The sequence below is a fragment of the Urocampus carinirostris genome, chromosome 2 (assembly GCF_059441175.1).
Source record: "Urocampus carinirostris isolate Australia breed hairy pipefish chromosome 2, RoL_Ucar_1.0, whole genome shotgun sequence".
In the NCBI taxonomy this organism is placed as follows: Eukaryota; Metazoa; Chordata; class Actinopteri; order Syngnathiformes; family Syngnathidae; genus Urocampus; species Urocampus carinirostris.
In genome coordinates this window covers 54,427,160-54,442,604 of record NC_142350.1, presented here as the reverse complement: position 1 = coordinate 54,442,604, position 15,445 = coordinate 54,427,160, and the positions used below count along the sequence as shown (strand labels likewise).

General features: G+C 38.5%; 1 protein-coding gene across 1 annotated transcript in view; it reads right to left on the bottom strand.

Moving 5' to 3' along the window:
* The window catches only part of col6a4a (collagen, type VI, alpha 4a), a 61,202-nt gene extending 48,325 nt beyond the window's left edge, over positions 1 to 12,877 (bottom strand). Inside the window, exon 1 of the mRNA XM_088327143.1 lies at positions 12,856 to 12,877. The gene's annotated coding sequence lies outside the window, so the exon portion shown is untranslated. The remainder of the gene's footprint in view (positions 1 to 12,855) is intronic.
* Positions 12,878 to 15,445: the final 2,568 nt, after the last annotated feature.

The window sequence follows — 15,445 nt, the reverse complement described above, 5'->3', positions numbered from 1 at the left end:
AAGTCTATTTAAAAGACCTTAATACAAACAAAAATCTTCATTCAAGTACCATATTTTCACGACTATAAGGCACACCGGCTTATAAGGCGCACCCCCCAAAAATAGTTTTTGCCATTTATATTCCGTACATAAGGCGCACCGGACTAAAAGGCGCTACAGTCAACAAAACAGTCAGATGCGTCATTCCACATGTCATTAGGAAGGTTAAACTCTTGGGATTCAAGAAATGCCAACCATTTCTTGGTTTCTATTTTCTTTTTGGGACTTCTGGAGCCGTCCCTTGAGAGGGGGGTTCTGTCATGATTACTGATTCGCCAACTGCCCTGGTCGCATATTGGCTCCTTGCCACTGTTTAAACCCCCCGACTCCCTGTTACCGGCGTCCAATTGTTGAGAACCTTCAGCTCCCGCTAAGGCAAGCCTTCCGAACCTGACTCCCTGTTTTTGACTCCTGTACATTTCCCGGCTTCGACCTGTTTACGTTTGATCACGTCTCTGCTCCTGCGCCCCGGTAACCCGACCTGCTTTTCCCTCTTCGACACCGCTATCGGTCGCCAGAGAAGTGCCACTTCCGCGTCACGAGCGACCTGCTCCCCACAATAAACGATCACTGAATCGTAGGTGCTAGCTTACGTCTCTTTTCAAATAAAACTAAGAAACTAACGCAATTGGGTTCCCGTCTCCGTTCCTGGTCCTTGGCAAAAGCTGGGGTCCAAAATCTGCGCATCTTTTTTGTTACTTTTTAGCAACAAACATGTTAACCACAAGAGGGCACTTAAAGACCACTCAATATGTTTCTCAAAGTCAGAACAGTTACCGTATGCAGTATCATTTCATTGTGACCATGCATTTCCAACTTTATCTTATTTTCAGGCATATAAAGGCGCACTTCTTAATTCTGGCTAGTTTGAGGTTTTCAGGTGCGCCTTATATTCCAGAAAATACCGTACTAATAATGATAATTCATGACTATTTTGGTAATATAACAAATATTTGTTTCATCTTTATTTTACAGGTGTAAAATGCTCGGTTGGTGAAACCCTAATCGTGTCGGCACGCGTTTCTTCCTGCTCGCCTGCTTTTCCTTATTTGGTCCCCGTCAACCAAAACGCTGGCCACATTCCTACTCGGGCCTTCAGGACCTTCTCGATTGAACATCTCCGGGAAATTCCTCTTCAAGAGTTTCCAGAGCGCAGAAGGAATGTTAACCTGAGACGACATCGGAGGAGATTTCGCACAAAGACGACTCGGAAATCAACAGAAACAGGCCACGCCCACTTGGCCTGGACACTCAACTCATAAAGTTTCTTTTTTTTCCATAATAATGTTTATATTAGATTATCTTTCTGTTTTGAGAAACTAAAGTTTCCACTGTACCGCGAGGGAGTCGAGATAAGAACACTGAACTCCTTTTTGTCGCATGCCACAATGGAATTGTCCTAAAAAATGAATTAATGTACGAATAATGAGCCGTCTAATTGGGTTTCCTTATCATTAAAGAGACAGTGTTTAATATTTCACAACTAGATGACGCTTCATTGTAGGGGTCATTAAACTTTTTGAGACGCCGGTCGCATTACTTTAAAAAACCTGCACGGGGCGAGGCCGGCGGAAGAAAATAGCCGCAAATCTACACCCGCACGACCCTACTGAGGATAAGCCGTGCAGATAATGGATGGATGGATGGATAATTTAGTAGGATAATGGGTTTTTGACTTTGGTGTATTGACGCCCCTAGCTGTCTTTTCCTTATGCCTTCTAGCAAGCCTTGGTGACGCTCACTCAAATGGATGCGTTTCACTTCAGGAAACCTTTTTTTAAATATATTTCCAGAGGAAAGTGTAATTGCACGTCCACTCCACTGGGGGGCAGTAACATTATCAGTGACAATGTTTTGTTCACATAGCCTCCATGCAGTGCATTAAGCACAAAGAAAAATCATTGAGTATAAAGTGTAGAAATGAAGTGAAGCAAACCCTTATAGGACCCCATGAAAAAAATATTCAACACCAATACCATGATAGGCGAAGCGGGACAGGTTAAAGAGCCAAATAAAAGTCTGCTCCCGTAGCACTTCGCTACAACCACTGAGGGATACGGGCAAAGACCGGTGTGCTTGCCATGTTAAAAATGTTAGCAGCGGACAGCAGGTAGCCAAAAAAATTAAGCTGTAATTTGAAGACATTACAACCCCACTGATGAGATTCTTGACCTTTTCTTCAGTAAAAAAAATTCCAAAAGGCATAGATTTAGCATGGACGGCTGCCCGTGTTACCATCAATATCTTGGTATATAAATAATTGAGAAGAACTGAGCTAATCCAACAGTTTCATCGTCACTTATCTTATGTCTCAGGGCCTGCAACTCTAGATGTGAAGGCCTATGGTCAGATTTCTGAGCCTGACAACAAGTAATAGTTAAAATGTGATTGGTTAAACCCTAACGTTCTGCCGGCAGTCACTAAAATATGTCGAACCACATATCATTGGAAAGCGCCCACTCTTGGGATTCAAGATATGATGCATTTCAAAATGTACTCATCACAGAAAAATCACAATCAGTCTTAAACAAGATAAAGCCGGGATAGCTCACCAATAACGTGCCCGGATAGTCAGCTGAGGAAACAATTCTCGGCATTCATTACGTTCGCACCTCTAGTAAAATATTTACTCCAGAAATTATAATAATGCCGACAGATTAAAAACAAATCTGCCTAAAAGCATTCCTGCATCATTACTTGTAAGCTGTCTTTTCGCCCCATAAATTGCTGTGATTATTCGGTTTCAAAAGAGACCCAAACCATTCAAATTCTCCAAACGGTTAAGGAACAGCATTCAATTCACTTTGGGTACGTCTTGGATTGGGATTTTAGGCGAACTTTACAGGATTGTTAAAGGGGTTAAATATTATAGAAAGTGCAACCAGGGAGAAGCAATGAAAGTAAGCTGACAGACAATTTGGAATTATTTAATAACTTTATGCGAACAAAATCTATTTACATTACACGATTTAGATATTTTAAGGCCGACAGAAAAGGTCTTGAAGGCCCTGATGGCCCACCACTGTTTGAGTCACGGCTGGACTCAATTGAATGGAAGGTAAACAGTCTCATTATCAAGTAAAACGTCTTTTGTTTGTACATGTTTGCATTCTTGTGTGTGGTCTATGTACAATTAACGCAAAACACATGGAGTGTGTTGAGTCTTTTATGTGTTTGATGTCCAGATTAAAAAAAAATACTTTTTGATTTTGTGCTCCCATGTGAGTACATCTAGTTCTTAGTATTTTTGAATAGGCCATAGAAGAAGCTGACTGAACACTTAAATCAAATTGTAAAAAAACATAAAAAGTCATAGGGACACTGTCTAATATTTGACAATTTGAGGTCGCTCTATTACAGGGGTGGGAAAACTACAGACCACGGGCCACATGGGGCCCGTCAAGCTTTTTCACCAATGGAAAAATAGTCAAAATATAATAACAATACAGTCTATATAATAGTAAATAAAGTACTACTATTACTGAAAATGTTTTTGTAGCCAACTTTGTCCCCATAGTGGGTCAACATCCAAAATACTACTGCATAACTACTAGATAAATACTGAAAAATACCAGAAAACGATATATCAAATTTAGTGCTTAAAAACAGGGACATGATATGGTTTTTTTTTTGTTTCATTCTTAAAAAAAAAATACTACCACAGTAATACTATGATACAAAAATACTACTACAGAAATACTACAAAAATACTACTATAGAAAAGCTTACAAACTTCTACAGAAATACTACAGTTATACTTCAAATACAAAAACAGTACGACAGAAGTAATTCACTTGATATAGAAAAGAAAAACACTAAGACAAAAATACTACAAAATACCACCGCAGTAATACTATAATACAAAAATAGTACTATAGAATTTTTTTGACAGAAATACTACAAAATTACATCTACAATAATACTAAAAAATTGCTTTGAAAAAACTACAAAAATAAAACTACAATAATACTACAAAAAATACTAGAAACCATATTACGATACAAAAATACTACCTCAAAAACTACAAAAACAAAACCAAAGTAATTTTACAAAAATACTACAACAGTAATACTATAAGACAGAAATACACAAATATCACTAGAGAAATATTACAAAAATATAAGTACAGTAATACGACAAAAATGCTTGATATGTTACAAAATTTGACCACGGAAATTCTACAGAAATACTACTAAAAAATACTACAGATTTACTACAAAACACCACTTGAGTAATGCTACAAAAATACTAAAAATTCAACTTCAGTAATACTACAAAACTAAATATTGAATTTAGTGCTATTGCAGACTAGCCTCAAAACCAATTTAATGAGAATAATCTATTTCAAACAGATATAAAGAAATATAACATCTAGATGACTGCGTGAATATTCATTCATAAACGAAAAAGTTAGATAGGCCTTTCGGAACGACCCCTTGGCCAAAATGGTTTATCTACCGCGGCCCCCAAATCCAAATTGCTGCTAACCCCTGTTCTACTGAAAACGAGTGCTACAAAGCACAAGGAAGTATACCAACTATGGACACTCAGAGCGACCATAAAGAACCATTTTCCTTCTCATTTATTTGCTTAGCCTTTTACTATCTTTTTAGTTTTTGGGGGGTACCGGTAGTACCAAGATGGCGGACAACCATATTAACACCCTCTAGGGGAGCCTCATGTTATGTAAAATAAACATACATTTCTCAACCACTGAATATTTAAAAAATGTACAGTTTCTTAATATTACTTTTTATTATATTAATATATTTTTTTGATTATTGTAATCAATATTTTTTAATCATAATAATAAAAATGAAAGGTTTTCTTTTAAGTCTTCTATTTTTATTGCCGACAGGTTTATTGTTTGCTATATTTGAAAAATCTCGCTCTATTTGGAAAAAGAATGTTATTTTCAAGTATATTTCTTGTTATTACACTAGATTGTAACATACTGTAATTACTTTTTTACACAATCGGAAAAACTGTCTGCAATAACAGACACAATTTTAAGTATTTTTTTTCTTTTCTTTTTTAGTAGAAAAATAAAGTTGAAATTAGAAAAAAATATGTCAACAGGGTAAGAATTTTTTTCAGTTTATTAAGATTGATTCAAAACACAAATGCAAAATATAACGAATAGTATTGTTTTCATGCGAGATATTATATACTATACATTACATACTGTAATTAATCTGTGACTTCTATCCATCCATCCATTATCTGCACCGCTTATCCTCAGTAGGGTCGTGGGGGTGCTGGAGCCCATCCCAGCTACCTTCAGGCAGTGGGCAGGGGACACCCTGAACTGGTTGCCAGCCAGTCCCAGGGCACACAGAGACATACAACTCACTCGGTATTTCACACCTAGGGACAATTTGGTCCGGCCAATTAACCTGAAATGAATGTTTTTGGAATGTGGGGGAAACCGGAGTGCCCAGAGGAAACTCATGCAAGCACGGGGAGAATATGCAAACTCCACACAGGAAGGTTCGATCTCATGACCTCAGAACTGTGCCGCAGACGCCCTAACCACTCAGCCGCCGTGCTGCCCTGGAACCTCTATTTTGAGTAAAAAAAAATATCTGGATCTATTCCCATGATGTTCTCTGGTTGATTAATGATAGCCGGCAAATACAGCTAAAGTGGGTGGTTTAAAGCTGCAGGTCATCGATTGAAGCAATGCGTCTTATTTTTCTCTTGTGCTTCTCACTGCATTGTTTGGCAGGCTGGATTGAGTCTGTTGGCGGGCCTGATCTGGCCAGCAGGCTGTATGTTTGACACCCCTGTTTTGGACTAATAATAATTGTACCTTCCAATTAAAAAAGAGCAAAATGATTTGATTGGGTAGATTTATTTAAAATTAAGGATTGTTATAGAGTAGTTGGTTAATATTTTGAATATATATATTTTGAATTTTCTACTAGACTTTTTGCAATCCTGTGTCCAGAAAACATCAACTCTTAGTGAAAGCCGAACCACATTAAGGGGCGAGGCCCACATCCGGCACCGATCTTAATCCTTATCTCAATTTTATAATAATCAACCCGGAAATGTCCCCCAACTAATTCCTCTAATTTTCATGACCTCTGAACGTTTTGGCCCACCGCAAAAAGCCGCACCCTCATAAATAAACGGGACGTATACATCATCATGTATTAAAAGCTTTACTAATGAAGGGTTTAACTGAGCTTTCTTTTACCAGACATTTCAAAATTATCCTTCATTGAAAGAGCGTTAAGGAATTAAGCAAAAAAAAAAAAGATGATTGGAAGGATGATTTTCAACATTTCGTCATCGTGCGTCATGGCCACTCACAGGGAGAGGTGACAGGAAAACATCTCATTAATTTGGAAATAACTCGTTTATAACACATAATTAACTCCTGCTGGTTAATGTGTGATGAAACAAAAAACTTTTGTTTGCAACATAGAATTGATTTTTAGTACTTTTCATAAAACTGTGTTGGTAAGTGGATTAACTCCTCATTAAATGATACTTCTTATGGGTTTTTTTTTTACTCATTTTATCAGCCAGAACAAAAACTACAAACATTTTGAGGGGCAGGCCACAACGGGTTCATAATTTTGTCCAGGGAGGGTATAAAGATGAATTTTATGTTTTTTATCCGTCAATACATAAGATCAATTCGATACCTCGGCAATACATGAAGAAAAATGATGGCCTATCCCTTTTTCCCAATGGTGGGCCGTGAGGGCCTGCAAGGCTTTCTCTGCTGGCCTAAAAAATATCTGAATCATAATAATAATAATAATAATTTCCTTGTATTGTCATTCTGTGTAACAATGTACACAGAACGAAATGTCGATTGCACCTGACCCGTTGTAGCGAGCCGATGCAGCCGCAGCCAACAGAGGGCGCCGCCGACCACTTTTTAAGTCTTAGGAATGACTCGGCCGGGGCGCAAACCATCGACCTCCCAGTCTCAAAGCGGGCGCCTTACAATTGTATTTTGTCCACCAATACTTAATAATTGATTAATGCTGTTTTTGTGCTGTTCCTAAGTAAAGCCACAAAAAATATATAATCATTCCAAATTGTCTGTTAGTTTGATGTCATGGATATATCACCAAGCTAAACCATCCAAGGAAGACCATGACCAAAGTGGACATGTAACCGTAGCTTTAATTCCTTCTCCAAATGGTGAAAACTGCCAAAAGTACATTAAAATGCTTTGAGACCATGTCCCAATACGTTTACAGAAATACAAAAGTACATAAATCTGTCTAAACTATTACAATATATAATGGTTTATACATCATATAAACAATTTTATAAACTTCTGGCATTGCCTTGTTAATCCTTCAACATGGATGGAGAAGATTTGAACATTCACTTGTTCGGTCAGCCTGTGTATGACTACTATAGACTGCTAGCACAAAGAGCAGGAAGTGACAGGGAAAACCTGGAAGTAGTATTACTCGCAAGTAGTATTATTTCACTATATTTTTCAATTCAAAAACAGTAACTTGTTTACTCAACAAAAGCAGTTGTTGTAAGGACAACACAGTCAGCTTCCTTTCATTGCTTCTTCCCTGCTTGCACTACTTTTAGGCGTGTGCTTTCATATTCAAGCATTTAACCAACCACATTTCAAGATGACTTGTTGCTAGGCTCCGAAATCTGCCTAGAAGTCTTCAATATTATTTTTCAGGGGCCCTGCAGCATAACGTAGCTGTGATATTGTTCTTGGTTGAGCCAATAGAATTTCGAACTGGTTCAAATCTGGTCGATGGAAGGCCTGGAGAAATTAGAATTGTTTTCACAAAGCTAGGGGGCGTTAATTCGCCAAAACAATGATGACAACAGCCTGCCTTTGCATGAGCAAATACAGTATATTGTATTGATTTAACAGAGTTTTCTGCAAGCCACGAAGGCTAAAGGGGGAAAATAAATTGATTTGGTCGCAAATATACAGTCAAAGCTATTTTTAAGAGAGATTTTTTGAAAAAATGCTGCATATCCTTAAGAAAGGTAAGACAACTCAGAAGCTAGCAAGCCTTTCGCAACAGGTAAAATGGCTTGTCCGCCACTTTCAGCCACAAACACCGAGCCCTACCCCTGGCTCGCCTTTCCAAAAAAATTTACAGCTCAGCGAGCAAGTGCAACAACAACGAAAACGAGAGAAAAAAATAGGGGAATCTTAAAAAGACTTATGGTCTGTGTCATTTTGGGGTAGGAACCTACATTTCGGGGACATGATGAAAGCGCAAAATCCCAAAACAAAGGGAACTATGTGGAGGTTCTTTCTCACATTGGTGAGAGAGACATAACAGTGGGAAACAAGCCACTACCCCCAGGGTCTAAAACTTATGGCCTTGGGGCCAATTGCGGCCCGCAAGTTGACAGTTTGAGGGACTGAACTATTAGAAGCCTCCTAGTGGTAAAAGAAAATAATTGATTCAAAAAAAATATTGATTTGAAACATAAGATAAATATAATATTAGCTTTCATGTTTTAAAATACTTGTGGGTATAGACATTGGCATTTATTTTACATAACATAGGCTAACTGGCGGGCAGCACGGCAGCGCAGTGGTTAGCGCTTGTGCGGCACAGTTCATGTCATGGGAACCTGTCGTGGGTTCAAATCCGGCTCCAGACTTCCTGTGCGGAGTTTGTATGTTCTCCCCGTGCTTGCGTGGGTTTCCTCCGGGCACTCCGGTTTCCTCCCACGTTCCAAAAACATGCATTTCAGGTGAATTGGCCGGTCCAAATTGTCCCTAGGTGTGAATAGGCGAATGAGTTGTCTGTCCCTGTGTGCCCTGCGATTGGCTGGCAACCAGTTCAGGGTGTCCCCTGCCCACTGCCCGGAGATGGCTGGGATGGGCTCCAGCCCCCCCGCGACCCTAATGAGGATAAGCGGTACGGCTGATGAGATGAGATGAGATGAGGCTAACTGGCCACCATCTAACTACTTACAGTACCAAAAAAAACACAAAGGTATTTTCTTCTTCTTTTTCTCTTTTTTCTTTATTTTTCTCATTTTCCTTTGCTCCGTATTCCTTTTTCCTTGGTTTCCTATCTTCATCCCCCTTTTCTCTTCTTTTTCTCATTTAGTTATTAATTTTAAGTTTAGTTAATTTTACGTTTAGTCTTTTTTTTCCCTTCTTTCTTTTTGAAAGGCTTGGAAACATTGAAAGAAATGGGTGCTTTTTTGTCACTTTGAGTCTCCGTAGTTTGTATGCCCCTTCATGCTTTTTAGCACTTTTGTTTGTTGCACTATACTATACAGTGACATCTAGTGGTCAGAGTACCGTATTTTCCGCACTATAAGGCGCACCTAAAAGCCTTTATTTTTTTCAAAAACTGACCATGCACCTTATAATACAGTGCGCCTTATATGTGGATCAATATTAAGTCGGAAGGTCTCGCAACAAAGGCAAGCAGCCGCCGACTAGATTTTTCCTTGTAGGCGATGTGGTCCGCGGTGTATGCTGGGATACATATGCCGGCATTTCATTTCCCAGCCAATGTGTCAATCATCATTTGAATCGATCACTATTGGCTAAAGTTATTCGGAGGTAAAGGGGCGGATCCTTTTTAACATTTACAGGCTCGCATAGGCTAAAGGGGCAAAACAAAGCCTGCAATCGGCCGAAAAAGATGAATGTGAATAGCAAGTTTGGTTGTCTACGGCATAGAGGAAACATGTTTTACCATTCTGTATTTGTAAATATTTTACTCTCCTAGATTTACTTCACTCACGGATATAAGAGGACCATGGTTGCACATTATTATTGAACGCAACGACTTCGGTGAGCTACTCCGGCTATATATTTTCCCAGTATCTTGTTTCAGAGTGATCTAGATGTTTCTGTGATGGGTCTTTTTTTAAATTAAACTCAATTCCAAGTGTTTATTGTCATATGCGCAGTAAAGTTGCGAGCGAAAAAGAAAATAGAAACTAAGGAATGGTTGGCATTTCTTGAATCCCAAGACTTTAACCTTCCGAATGATATTTGGAACGATGCATTTGAGTGACATCGTACGGACACCGCATCCGCACGTGTCTACCACACGTATTTGCTTCTTTGCAAGCTTTCGGAATGTTAAGGGGGTAATAAGTTTGACTGAACTATCTGACTGTTTTGTCGACGTTCCCATTGTAGTGCCTTATAATCCAGTGCGCCTTATGTATGGAAGATATAGGACCAAAAACTATTTTTTGGGGGTGCGCCCTATAACCCGGTGCGCCCTATAGTGCGGAAAATACGGTATACATATTGACCTTTTCATGTAAATTCAGTCCATGCAAATTATGGATTCATATATTAATGATTGTTTGATTTTCCAATTATTTTTTGTGTCTTTTTTTTAAGATCTTATTCTATGTAACATTTTTTGTTAAAAGGGCAATATTGCAACATTTCATATCAGAGGTTTTTTTGTGGAAAAACCCATCCGAACCCGAGCTTCGGCGGCCCCCAAGCAAATCGAGTTTGAGACCCATGCAGTACCTTACTTATGTGAGGGCTAAAATCAACTTGAAATGTTATATTGCCCTTTACCAGTGTCAAACTGTTTATATGTAAGGGCTCTATCTAAAAACCCAATACAACGCATACATGTAAATTAAATTAAGTGTTAAATTAATTATTTGGAAAAGCTAAATTCTTAAGATTTGAAGAAAAGAAATATAATTTAATGAGAAAGTTCTCCAGCAAAAGGGCCTTATGATGAAGTCACTGAAATCATCGGCCCCTTGATCATGTAAACCTTCAGCTTTCCAGATTATTGCGGGCCCCCTGACGTGGTATATGTAAAAGTGAAACATGTGTATATAGAACCTCAAACATGTACAAGTGAAAACATATGAGCTGCCACAGCAGGAATTTACTAACCATTTCTGACTCCAACTACCAGAGCTGGTTTGGGACAAACATCAGGTTGCATGCTGAGCTGCTCATTCTTTAATCTTAGGGAGTTCATTTTCATAAAAGTTCACTCATGGGGCTGTTTATCACATTACTAAATTTATTTTATGTATAAACAAGCAGATCTAAGAGATAAGAAACAAGTGCATCAATCAAGGTGCTGCTTTCGATAGAAGATTGGATTCGGCTCCTTGGAGTGGTCGGAGCTGCAGTACCCGAGTTGGCCGTTAGCGAGGACGTAAGAGTCCCCACGAAAGCAGACTCAAAGAAAGGAGTTCATCGATTTTGTTGGTATTCATTGGCGGTGCGTTGACACGAAACTAAAGACACTCGCAGGGGCTTATAGTACAATTGTGTAAATTTCCACGAAAATTATTTCAGAGCCTACACACACACACAAAGTAGTTCTTGATTTTGATTAGATACAAATAAGTGTACAAAAGTATACAGCAATTTAGTGTAAAAATGACACTTTGAACGATGTTAAATTAACACTAATCGGTGTGGAAATGAAATAATCCTTTTAAGCATTACTTTATCACTGGCTATGTATAAAAATAATAAAATGTGGAATCAATAAATTTAATTGGGAAAGCATCAATTACAAAAACCTTTTACGTTTTGATATGATTTGAAAAACTCATCAACACAGCCCAGAAAATCATCAGCTGCTTTCTGCTTAGTTTAGAGGACACTGCCGGCTTGCACTACCAGAGCAGAGCTGACACCATTATTAAGGACTCTGAATATCCTTTTTATCACCATTGAGCAAAGCGAGGGTGGTGATAATGTTTTCATTTGGGATCTAAGTATGTATAGGTATCTGTTGGTTTGTTTGTCTATTTATGTGTCTAGTTGAGAAAAGGTGGAGAGAATTTAAATATGACAACCATCTTTCAGAGGCAGGCGGGTTACACTAAATGTAAAAAAAAAGGAAAAATCAAAACAAAAAAAAACACTCAGGACTTCTTATTTTGTTGTCTCAGCATTTTTCCAAGAAGACATTCCACTCTCCAAGGCCAGAACAACATTGAATATCGACACCATCTTTTACAAGCATTCAATTAGGTAACACCAGATGTGAAAACTGACAAAAAAGCAGACTTCTCGGTTATGATGACTTAGCAGCTTTCCCAGAAAAACATTCAACTCTCCCAGGCCCAAAAAAGGAAATGCCACCCAAAAATGGTGTTACCTCTCAACGCGGGCGATCTTACAATGACACACAGCTATTCTAAATTATCTTATTTTAATCTTTGAAGTCTTGTTTATCCTGGAGTGTCACGAGAAATATTGTCATAAGCAATGTACAAACGGCTGTAATCAACTAAAGACTATTTTTTTCTATTCTGAAAACAATATAGTATAATGAAAACAAATTGTCAAACATGGTGGTACAAAGTCCAGCTCGCTATAATTTGCAGATGTGTGAGGGTCTTTGGGGCAGGGCACAGTGCCAAACACACATACACATATCCTTCTGATTGTACTTTCTTCCCCTAGTTTCACTTAATCTTCTCTTGCAATCACCACGCATATTTATTTCACACACACACACATAAAACACATCTCATCTGGCGGAAACATGTAATGAAAAAAACCTTCCCGCTCATATTTTTTTTCCTAACATCCTATCCATCATTGTGCAACGCTTGCATGGATGGTTTTCATTTACATTTTTGTCTTTTGTGGTCTTAAACATAAAGTAAGCATAATCCTTGATCGCAATTGGAAAATCCATCAACTGTGTCAGAGAAACAGTGAATGTGAAGCACCTGACTGGCTTCTTTGAAATGGCATGCGGTTCAACTATAATCTCCATCTCTTCCTCATCATTATCATGATTTTTGATTTCAGCTCACAATCTCAGTATTTAAGTCATGCATACACACACAAAAGTGATAAAGAGAGGCACTTACGAGTCACAGCTCGGACATCCACTGCACGCCAAACGTTGTGTTACCACGGCCTTGTAGGGAGGTGCAGCTAGACACGCCCCTCGCAGACCACCCCTCCTACACACACGCACAAAGAACAGTGTTCGCATACCTGCTTAATGACTGAAGGTTTTTTGTGCACTTTGTTAAGACAGTTATGACAAGAAAACCTTACTGGTAGTTGTCAAAACAGCCCAGGAAATCAGCGGCTGCTCTCTGCCCAGTCTGGAGCGCATGATTACGGACACCCCTCACCCTGGTCTCCATCTCTTTGAACTGCTACCCTCTGGCAGACACTACAAATCCCGTAAACCCTTTAATTATTTTGGTGATTCATCCAATTGTTGTGAGCTATATCAATATTTGAAAAAGAAAGTCTATTCAATCAGCATTTGGGAGAGACACGTGTCAAGACCATAAAAATATTTTGTAAAGTTGTTTTACTATTTAGCATCCAACTTTCAAGAGGGGGATAAGAATAAACTGTTTGTAGCAAGCATACTTGAACTAATGGGAATGTTTGTGCAAGAGAGACACAGACAAGCTCTGAGGTAGGAGCGTCAAACATGGTCCGCCGAGGGTTTGAATCCAGCCCGCACGACAACACTGAGAGGAGCGCAAAAGAAAATATGAGCTGCAGTTTGAAACATGACCGCCTGATGTCGCCAAAGCCAGGCGCCACTACTAGAGCAACTGTAGTATTTTTCTTTCTCTCACTTCCTGTATATTTCTTTCACATCATCTCTCTCTCTCTCTCTTTTTTTTTGTTTTTCTTGCTCTGTCTTTCTCTCTCTCTCCTGTGTTTCTCCCTCTTTTATTTTTCTCATTTAATCTCTTTCTTTATTTTTACTTATTTTCTGTTCTTTTTCTTTCTCTTTTTCTTTCCATTACCCTATTTTTCTTTGAGACACTCTTTTTTTCTTTCTTTTAATGATTCCGGGTCTTTCTGTTTCTTTTTCTCTTCTTTCTGTTTACCTTTCTTTCTCTTTCTCTTCATCTGTTGGCCGTCCTCTTTCTTTCTTTCTTTCGTTCTGTTTTTCTTTCTTTTTTTTCTTTCTTTTTCTTTCTTTCTGTCTTTCTTTCTCTTTTATTGATTTCTTTCTATTTCTCTATGTTTCTATCATCTTTCTTTCTTTCTTTCTTTTACTTTTTTCTTTCTTTCTATCACTTTTTTCTTTCTGTCTGTCTTTCTTTTACTTCTTTATTTATTTTATTTACTGGTCCGGCCCCATGAGTGTGTCTATTATGCAGCCCCTGAGCTAAAATTAGTTTGGCAACCCTGCTTCAAGGAATTTATTAGTGTATGTTTTAATATGGTAGCGCTGACAAGTGTATTGCCTTGGTCATTTTTTATGAATTTTAAAGAGGAAAGTGTCTTAGGAGAAAAAATCTCCTAATCTAAATCAAGGTCACAAAATAAACAGAAATGTTTTTTGTTTACCGACTTTGCTGCTCGAGCAATTGTGTAGCTTTACGTGGGGGTTCGATTTCGCCCAAATTTGGCCTAAAATTAATTCAAGAGCTTGTGCTATTGGCGTGACAATAAGTTTAATTGTTTAATACATTAACAATCAGGGTTGGGTAGGGTTACTTTAACTTGATTACTTTCAATTACTTTTGGATTACTCCAATACCAAATATGCTAATAAAAGACAAAAGAAACTCCTTCAACATCTGCAAAAAGCTTCTGAAAATATTCTATGAGACAGTAGTGGCAAGCGCCCTCTTCTATGCGGCAGCGTGTTGGGGAGGCAGCGCCAAGAAGAAGGATGCCTCTCGTCTCAATAAACTGGCTAGGAAAGCGAGCTCTGTTGTGGGCAAAGAGCTGGACAGCCTAACAACAGTAGCTGAGAGACGAGCACTGAAAAAGCTGAGGTCAATCATGGACAATCCATCGCATCCACTACACAGCATTATCTCCAGACAGAAGAGCAGTTTCAGCGACAGACTGCTGTCACTGTCTTGTACTACGGACAGACTGAAGAGATCTTTTCTTTCTCATGCCATGAGGCTCTTTAACTCCACCCGGCGGAGTAAAGGCCCACATTAAACCACACCACCTACATTGGATATTACCGAATCTTACTGCAATATGTATTCTGTGTAGCACTATTTAGTTACTCTATATAACACGCTACAGTGGGCATTTGCACGTCACACTGGGTATTTGTATATTGCATTCTTTTGGCTTTATTATTGTACTGTTCTCAGCTCAGGGATGCTGCTGGAAATGTGAATTTCCCTTCGGGAATGAATAAAGTATCTATCTATCTATCTATCTAAATATGAATAAAATTATGACTCACAACACGTGGTAAGCTTTCTCTCCTGGCTTTGATCTCTTTGATCTCCGGCAAAACTAACATAAAATGCGACAGAAACAAAATGAAAATAAATCCAACATCATTTTTTGCTGTTCCATGTATTCTGTTACTCCCCAAGCCTGCACAAAATTTAGTAATTTTATTCATATTTAATTTCTTTTGTCTTTTATTAGCATATTTGGTATTGGAGTAATCCAAAAGTAATTGAAAGTAATCAAGATAAAGTAACCCTACCCAACCCTGTTAAT